The following is a 9,654-nucleotide window of genomic DNA, read 5'->3' on the forward strand; positions in this document are numbered from 1 at the left end:
CCAGAACTATCCCAGACCTAACATGCGTTATCCTCTAAAATATTTATCAAGACCAGGTTTAATTGATTGTTTCAGTGTGGACCCACGTTACTACGTGATCCAAACTAGAAAAAACCCAGGATCCGTTCAACAAGTATGTGAAGAATGCGAAAGTATGAGTCTGATGAGTGAAAATCCCAGACCTAACCTAGACCTAACATGCGTTATCCTCTAAAATATTGATCCAAACCAGGTTTAATGGACTGTTTCAGTGTGGTACCACACTACTACGTGATCCAAACCAGAAAAAACCCAGGATCTCTTCAACAAGTATGTGAAAAACGCGAAAGTATGAGTCTGATGAGGTCAAATCCCAGACCTATCCCAGACTTATGTTGCGTTATCCTCTAAAATGCTGATCGAAACCAGGTTCAATCGACTGTTTCAGTGTGGTACCACATTACTACGTGATCCAAACCAGAAAAAACCCAGGATCCGTTCAACAAGTATGTGAAGAATGCGAAAGTATGAGTCTGATGAGTGAAAATCCCAGACCTAACCTAGACCTAACATGCGTTATCCTCTAAAATATTGATCCAAACCAGGTTTAATGGACTGTTTCAGTGTGGTACCACACTACTATGCGATCCAAACCAGAAAATAACCCAGGATCTGTTCAACGAGTATGTGAAAAACGCGAATGTATGAGCCTGATGTGGGCAAATCCCAGACCTATCCCAGACCTAACTTGCGTTGTCCTCTAAGATATTGATGGAATCCAGGTTTAATTGACTGTTTCAGTGTTGTACGTCATTACTACGTTATGCAATCCAGAAAAAGCCCAGGATCTAGCCATCAAGTATGAGAAATATGCGAAAGAATGAGCCTGATGAGAGCAAATCCCAGACCTAACCTAGACCTAACATGAATTATTCTCTAAAATATTGATCAAAACCAGGTTTAATTGACTGTTTCAGTGTGGTACCACATTACTACGTGATCCAAACCAGAAAAAACCCAGGATCCGTTCAACAAGTATGTGAAGAATGCGAAAGTAAGAGTCTGATGAGTGAAAATCCCAGGCCTAACCTAGACCTAACTTGCGTTATCCTCAAAAATATTGATCGAAACCAGGTTTAATCGACTGTTTCAGTGTGGTGCCACACTACTACGTGACCCAATCCAGAAAAAAACCAAGGATCTGTTCAACAAGTATGTGAAAAACGCGAAAGTATGAGCCTGATGAGGGAAAATCCCAGACCTATCCCAGACCTAACTTGCGTTATCCTCTAAAATGTTGATCCAAACCAGGTTTAATGGACTGTTTCAGTGTGGTACCACACTACTACGTGATCCAAACCAGAAAAAACCCAGGATCTCTTCAACAAGTATGTGAAAAACGCGAAAGTATGAGCCTGATGTGGGAGAATCCCAGACCTATCCCAGACCTAACTTGCGTTGTCCTCTAAGATATTGATGGAAACCAGGTTTAATTGACTGTTTCAGTGTTGTACTTCATTACTACGTGATGCAATCCAGAAAAAGCCCAGGATCTAGCCATCAAGTATGAGAAATATGCGAAAGAATGAGCCTGATGAGAGCAAATCCCAGACCTAACCTAGACCTAACATGAATTATTCTCTAAAATATTGATCAAAACCTGGTTTAATTGACTGTTTCAGTGTGGTACCACGTTACTACGTGATCCAAACCAGAAAAAACCCAGGATCCGTTCAACAAGTATGAGAAGAATACAAAAATATGAGTCTGGTGAGTGAAAATCCCAGGCCTAACCTAGACCTAACATGCGTTATCCTCAAAAATATTGATCGAAACCTGGTTTAATCGACTGTTTCAGTGTGGTACCACATTACTATGCGATCCAAACCAGAAAATAACCCAGGATCTGTTCAACGAGTATGTGAAAAACGCGAAAGTATGAGCCTGATGTGGGCAAATCCCAGACCTATCCCAGACCTAACTTGCGTTGTCCTCTAAGATATTGATGGAATCCAGGTTTAATTGACTGTTTCAGTGTTGTACTTCATTACTACGTTATGCAATCCAGAAAAAGCCCAGGATCTAGTCATCAAGTATGAGAAATATGCGAAAGAATGAGCCTGATGAGAGCAAATCCCAGACCTAACCTAGACCTAACATGAATTAATCTCTAATATATTGATCGAAACCAGGTTTAATTGACTGTTTCCGTGTGGTCCCACATTACTACGTGATCCAAACCAGAAAAAACCCAGGATCCGTTCAACAAGTATGTGAAGAATGCGAAAGTAAGGGTCTGATGAGTGAAAATCCCAGGCCTAACCTAGTCCTAACATGCGTTATCCTCGAAAATATTGATCGAAACCAGGTTTAATCGACTGTTTCAGTGTGGTACCACACTACTACGTGACTCAATCCAGAAAAAAACCCAGGATCTGTTCAACAAGTATGTGAAAAACGCGAAAGTATGAGCCTGATGAGGGAAAAACCCAGACCTATCCCAGACCTAACTTGCGTTATCCTCTAAAATATTGATGGAAACCAGGTTTAATTGACTGTTTCTGTGTGGTACCACATTACTACGTGATACAATCCAGAAATAGCCCAGGATCTAGCCATGAAGTATGAGAAATATGCGAAAGTATGAGCCTGACGAGGGCAAATCCTAGACCTAACCCAGACCTAACATGCGTTATCCTCTAAAATATTTATCAAGACCAGGTTTAATTGATTGTTTCTGTGTGGTCCCACATTACTACGTGATCCAAACCAGCAAAAACCCAGGATCCGTTCAACAAGTATGAGAAGAATGCGAAAGTATGAGTCTGATGAGTGAAAATCCCAGGCCTAACCTAGACCTAACATGCGTTATCCTCAAAAATATTAATCGAAACCTGGTTTAATCGACTGTTTCAGTGTGGTACCACATTACTATGCGATCCAAACCAGAAAATAACCCAGGATCTGTTCAACGAGTATGTGAAAATCGCGAAAGTATGAGCCTGATGTGGGCAAATCCCAGACCTATCCCAGACCAAACTTGCGTTGTCCTCTAAGATATTGATGGAATCCAAGTTTAATTGACTGTTTCAGTGTTGTACTTCATTACTACGTTATGCAATCCAGAAAAAGCCCAGGATCTAGCCATCAAGTATGAGAAATATGCGAAAGAAAGAGCCTGATGAGAGCAAATCCCAGACCTAACCTAGACCTAACATGAATTATTCTCTAAAATATTGATCAAAACCAGGTTTAATTGACTGTTTCAGTGTGGTACCACATTACTACGTGATCCAAACCAGAAAAAACCCAGGATCCGTTCAACAAGTATGAGAAGAATACGAAAGTATGAGTCTGATGAGTGAAAATCCCAGGCCTAACCTAGACCTAACATGCGTTATCCTCAAAAATATTGATCGAAACCTGGTATAATCGACTGTTTCAGTGTGGTACCACATTACTATGTGATCCAAACCAGAAAATAACCCAGGATCTGTTCAACGAGTATGTGAAGTGTGCGAAAGTATGAGTCTGATGAGGGCAAATCCCAGACCTATCCCAGACCTAACATGCGTTATCCTCTAAAATATTTATCAAGACCAGGTTTAATTGATTGTTTCAGTGTGGTCCCACATTACTACGTGATCCAAACCAGAGAAAACCCAGGATCCGTTCAACAAGTATGTGAAGAATGCGAAAGTATGAGTCTGATGAGTGAAAATCCCAGACCTAACCAAGACCTAACATGCGTTATCCTCTAAAATATTTATCAAGACCATGTTTAATTGACTGTCTCAGTGTGGTACCACATTACTACGTGATCCAAACCAGAAAAAGCCCAGGATCAGTTCAACAAGTATGTGAAAAACGCGAAAGTATGAGTCTGATGAGGGCGAATCCCAGACCTATGCCAGACCTAACTTGCGTTATCCTCTAAAATATTGATCGAAACCAGGTTTAATTGACTGTTTCAGCGTGGTACCACATTACTACGTGATACAATCCAGAAACAGCCCAGGATCTAGCCATGAAGTATGAGAAATATGCGAAAGTATGAGCCTGATGAGGGCAAATCCTAGACCTAACCCAGACCTAACATGCGTTATACTCTGAAATATTTATCAAGATCAGGTTTAATTGAATCTTTCAGTGTGGTACCACATTACTACGTGAACCAAACCAGAAAAAACCCAGGATCCGTTCAACAAGTATGTGAAGAATGCGAAAGTATGAGTCTGATGAGTGAAAATCCCAGGGCTAACCTAGACCTAACATGCGTTATCCTCTAAAAATATTGATCCAAACCAGGTTTAATTGACTGTTTCAGTGTGGTACCACATTACTACATGATCCAATCCAGAAATAGCCCAGGATCCAGCTATGAAGTATGAGAAATATGCGAAAGTATGAGCCTGATGAGGGCAAATCCCAGACCTAACCTAGACCTAACATGAATTATTCTCTATGATATTGATCAAAACCAGGTTTAATTGACTGTTTCAGTGTGGTACCACATTACTACGTGATCCAAACCAGAAAAAACACAGGATCCGTTCAACAAGTATGTGAAGAATGCGAAAGTATGAGTCTGATGAGGGCAAATCCTAGACCTAACCCAGACCTAACTTGCGTTATCCTCTAAAATATTGATCGAAACCAGGTTTAATTGACTGTTTCAGCGTGGTACCACATTACTAAGTGATACAATCCAGAAACAGCCCAGGATCTAGCCATGAAGTATGAGAAATATGCGAAAGTATGAGCCTGATGAGGGCAAATCCTAGACCTAACCCAGACCTAACATGCGTTATACTCTGAAATATTTATCAAGATCAGGTTTAATTGAATCTTTCAGTGTGGTACCACATTACTACGTGAACCAAACCAGAAAAAACCCAGGATCCGTTCAACAAGTATGTGAAGAATGCGAAAGTATGAGTCTGATGAGTGAAAATCCCAGGGCTAACCTAGACCTAACATGCGTTATCCTCTAAAAATATTGATCCAAACCAGGTTTAATTGACTGTTTCAGTGTGGTACCACATTACTACATGATCCAATCCAGAAATAGCCCAGGATCCAGCTATGAAGTATGAGAAATATGCGAAAGTATGAGCCTGATGAGGGCAAATCCCAGACCTAACCTAGACCTAACATGAATTATTCTCTATGATATTGATCAAAACCAGGTTTAATTGACTGTTTCAGTGTGGTACCACATTACTACGTGATCCAAACCAGAAAAAACACAGGATCCGTTCAACAAGTATGTGAAGAATGCGAAAGTATGAGTCTGATGAGGGCAAATCCTAGACCTAACCCAGACCTAAGATGCGTTATGCTCAAAAATATTGATCGAAACCAGGTTTAATCGACTGTTTCAGTGTGGTACCAGACTACTACGTGACCCAATCCAGAAAAAAACCCAGGATCTGTTCAACAAGTATCTGAAAAACGCGAAAGTATGAGCCTGATGAGGGAAAATCCCAGACCTATCCCAGACCTAACTTTTTTTTTTTTTTTTTTTTTTGTCGTGGGGAAAATCTTCGAAAGACTCCCTCCCACCTCCTTGGGGAGAGGTGGGAGGTGTGTGTGGGATTCCCCGCGCCCGTACAACGACAGGCGCGGGACCTACCCACTAAAAACCCCACGGTGACCCTTCGGCACGCTTTGGGAGGATACCGGGAATCGCTCGAAGCATTCTTCCGGTATCCTCCCCGTGCCCGCGCTTTCGCGCCCATCCCCCGGGGGGACAATCGGTCCCCCCAGTAGACACACTGCCTCATAGCGGCGGCACGGGGCCACTCCATCCCGCCGCTATCCGTCCCGGGGCCGCGTTTAGTGGCGGCTGCGAGCCCCAACTCGCAACCGCCCGCGACCCCGTTTCCATCCCTCGGCGGCCGGGCGTTCATGGCCGCACCAGACCGCCGAGGGTGCCTCCCCTTGCGTCGGACCGGTAGGGGAAGGCACTCCTACCCCCAACCGGTCCGACCCGGCGCCGCCTGGCGGGAGGAGGGTCCCCTCAGGACCCCCCTCCCAGCCTAGGTCATCCGCCACGCCGAGGCGGCCGCCCGCGACGCCTCGCGACCGGGCGACGACCTCGGGCCACCGCACGAGCGCGAGCTTCAGTGCGCCGCTGAAGCTCGCGCTCCCTCCCCGCGGCCTCCTTCTGCAACATTACGTTCTCGCAGAAGGAGGCCACGGCCCTCCACTTCTCCTCGCTGCCGAGCATGGCGCGCACCACGCCCGGCAGCGAGGCATCCCGCCCGACAACGCCGACCAGGACACGGCGCTCCACCTCCCACGCGGGGCATACCTCCAGGGTATGATCCGCCGTGTCCTGCTCAGCGTCGCAGTGGCAGCAACGCGCCGTCGGCTCCTTCCCTATCCGGCACAGGTATCTTCCGAAACTGCCATGCCCGGAAAATACCTGTGCCAGCCGGTAGGTGAGGCTGCCATGGCCTCTGTCCAGCCACTCCTTCAGGAGCGGCCGAACAGCCCCGACAGTCCGGTGCCCCGCGGTTGGCAGAGCCAGCCGCTCCTGCCACGCGAGCAACACGGACTGCCGGGCCTGGCGCTTCAAATCGCCCCAAGCAGGTTCCTGCCCGCCCGGGACCGCCCCCACCCCCGCGCGACGGTCGACGCGGTGCCGGTACATCACCGCGTGCGACCGCGCGAGCAGGTCCATGGGCGGCATCCCCGCTAGAACCGTCGCCGCCTCATGTGACATGGTCCGATACCCGCGGACGACCCTGAGCGCCATGCGCCTCTGCACCCGACGCAGCATAGTCATGCTGCGCCGGGAGGCCGCCAGGTCGTCCGCCCAGACGGGGGCCCCGTATAGGGCCACCGACTGGACCATTGCCACATAGAGGCGACGAACTCGGCCCGCCGGGCCCCCCAGGTTGGGCAGGATCCGGCCCAGAGCCGCAACCATCCTTTCCAACCGGGGGACCAGGCAGCGGAAATGCTTCTCGAAACGCCAGTGGCTATCGAGGATCAGCCCCAGATACCTGATCTGGGGCTTCACCTCGATGTCAGCCCCACCCACCCGAATCAGAGGGGGCGGCGGATCCTGCCGAGGTGAATGAAACGCAATCACCTCGGTCTTATGGACCGCCACCGTCATCCCCATCCCCCTGATCCGGTCGACGACGCGTTGCGACCCCTCCTCCGCGCGACGCATGGCCCTCCCCCAGTGCGCCCCGACGGCCAGCACCAGTGTGTCATCCGCATAACACACTGTGCTGACGCCGTCGGGGAGGCCGGCCCGCAACACCGAGTCGTACGCGATGTTCCACAGGAGTGGCCCGAGGACCGACCCCTGCGGAACACCGCAGTACACCTCCCTCCGCATATCACCATCCCGGCCCGGATACTCGATCCACCTGCCGCGGAGATAATCCCCGACGACCGCCCTGAGACAAGGGGGGACTCGATGATATTCGAGCCCCCTCCTTATCTCTTCCCAGGGGAGGGTGTTAAAGGCATTGGCAATATCCAAGGATATTGCCAATGCCACCCCTCCCCGGGAGACGGCCGCCTCCGAGAGGGCCCTCACACGACCTATCGCGTCGATAGTCGATCGGCCCCCCCGGAAACCGAACTGGCAGTCGGCCAGACCGGGATCACCCCGCGACAGGTGCTCGACGAGGCGGGCAGCAATCACACGCTCGAAGAGCTTGCCCACCTCGTCGAGGAGACAAATGGGCCGGTATGCGGAGGGAGACTCCGCGGGCCGACCCTCCTTCCGGAGGAGGACCATCCTCGCCACCTTCCAACTGGGGGGGAATCGCCCGTCCCTCAGGCAGCGGTCGAACAACCGCCTGAGGTCGGCCCCAAGGACGCCCTGGGTCAAGACCCAAACCCGGCCGGGCACACCATCCGGACCCGGGGCCGTGTTACGAACCCCGAGCCGTCTGATGGCCGCTGCCAGCTCCTCCTGCGTGACCCCCAGCTCGGCCGTCCACTCCACTGGGACAGCCGCCGCCGCCGGAGGACGCGGTCCCCTCTCCCCAATTGGGAAGAGTGTATTGACCACGTCCTCCAGCAGCCGGGGGTCAAGACCCTCGGTGACGGGGGGCGCCCACGGGCGGAGCTTATTCAGCACCACCTTATATGGGCGCCCCCATGGATCGTCATCAAGGGTCTGGAGGAGCTCCTTCCATGCCTGGGTCTTGGCCCGTTTGATGGCGACCTGCAGAGAAACCCGCGCCACGCGGTATGCTCCATACAGGTCATCAGCTGCCCTCGCTCGCGCCACGCCGTCGCCTGTACGTTGACGACGGCGCGCGCGGGTGTACTGGCGTCGGGCGCGGACAGTCGCGACTCGCAACTCCGCGATCGCGTCCGACCACCAGTACACCGCCCGGCGAGGAGAAGCCCGCCCGACCCGAGGCATCGCCGCGTCGCAAATACCCGCGACCAATGCTCCGAGCCGGGCGACCTCCTCCTCTATCCTCGGCAACTCGGCCGCTCCCTGCGGCCAAGTTGCAGCGAGGGCAGCTGCCATCAGGGCGTCCTTGTCCAGGCGCCGAAGCGCCCAGCGGCGTGGTGGGGTGCCACGCAGGCGGCCGTGTCGGGATGCACTCGCGGCGGCAGAGACCTCCATCCGGATATACCGGTGATCGGAGAGTGTCTCTGCCCCCGCGACCACGTGCCAACCCGACACCATGCGCACGGCGTTGGGGGTCGCGAATCCAACATCCACGATGGACCCCCCATATCGCCGCACGCATGTGTGCTCCGACCCCCGGTTCAATACCCGGAGGTCGAGCCCCGCCGCCCAATCGCCCAGGATCCCGCCGCGAACGGAGGTCCTGGGGGATCCCCAAGCCACCGACTTGGCATTAAAATCCCCCAGGACCAGCACCGGCCGGGCCGCGTAGCGCTGCACGCATGCCGCGACCTCGGCCAAGTACAGCTCGAACGCAGCGTGACCGCTACGGGGCGAAATGTAGCACCCCACCACAGCGACTCCCCCCCAGTCCACGGCGACGAATCCCCGACCGCGCTCCAACAAGGAGAACGGTGGGGACCCGTCGCCCCCTCCCCATACCGTCGCCACCAAGCCGTCCGCGTCGCCCACCCAATGAGGGTGATCAGGGACGCGGTACGGCTCGGATCCCAGACCTAACTTGCGTTATCCTCTAAAATATTGATCGAAACCAGGTTTAATTGACTGTTTCTGTGTGGTACCACATTACTACGTGATACAATCCAGAAATAGCCCAGGATCTAGCCATGAAGTATGAGAAATATGCGAAAGTATGAGCCTGACGAGGGCAAATCCTAGACCTAACCCAGACCTAACATGCGTTATCCTCTAAAATATTTATCAAGACCAGGTTTAATTGATTGTTTCTGTGTGGTCCCACATTACTACGTGATCCAAACCAGCAAAAACCCAGGATCCGTTCAACAAGAATGAGAAGAATGCGAAAGTATGAGTCTGATGAGTGAAAATCCAAGGCCTACCCTAGACCTAACATGCGTTATCCTCAAAAATATTGATCGAAACCTGGTTTAATCGACTGTTTCAGTGTGGTACCACATTACTATGCGATTCAAACCAGAAAATAACCCAGGATCTGTTCAACGAGTATGTGAAAAACGCGAAAGTATGAGCCTGATGTGGGCAAATCCCAGACCTATCCCAGACCTAACTTGCGTTGT

The sequence above is a fragment of the Colletes latitarsis genome, unplaced genomic scaffold (genome assembly GCF_051014445.1).
Source record: "Colletes latitarsis isolate SP2378_abdomen unplaced genomic scaffold, iyColLati1 scaffold0002, whole genome shotgun sequence".
NCBI lineage: Eukaryota > Metazoa > Arthropoda > Insecta > Hymenoptera > Colletidae > Colletes > Colletes latitarsis.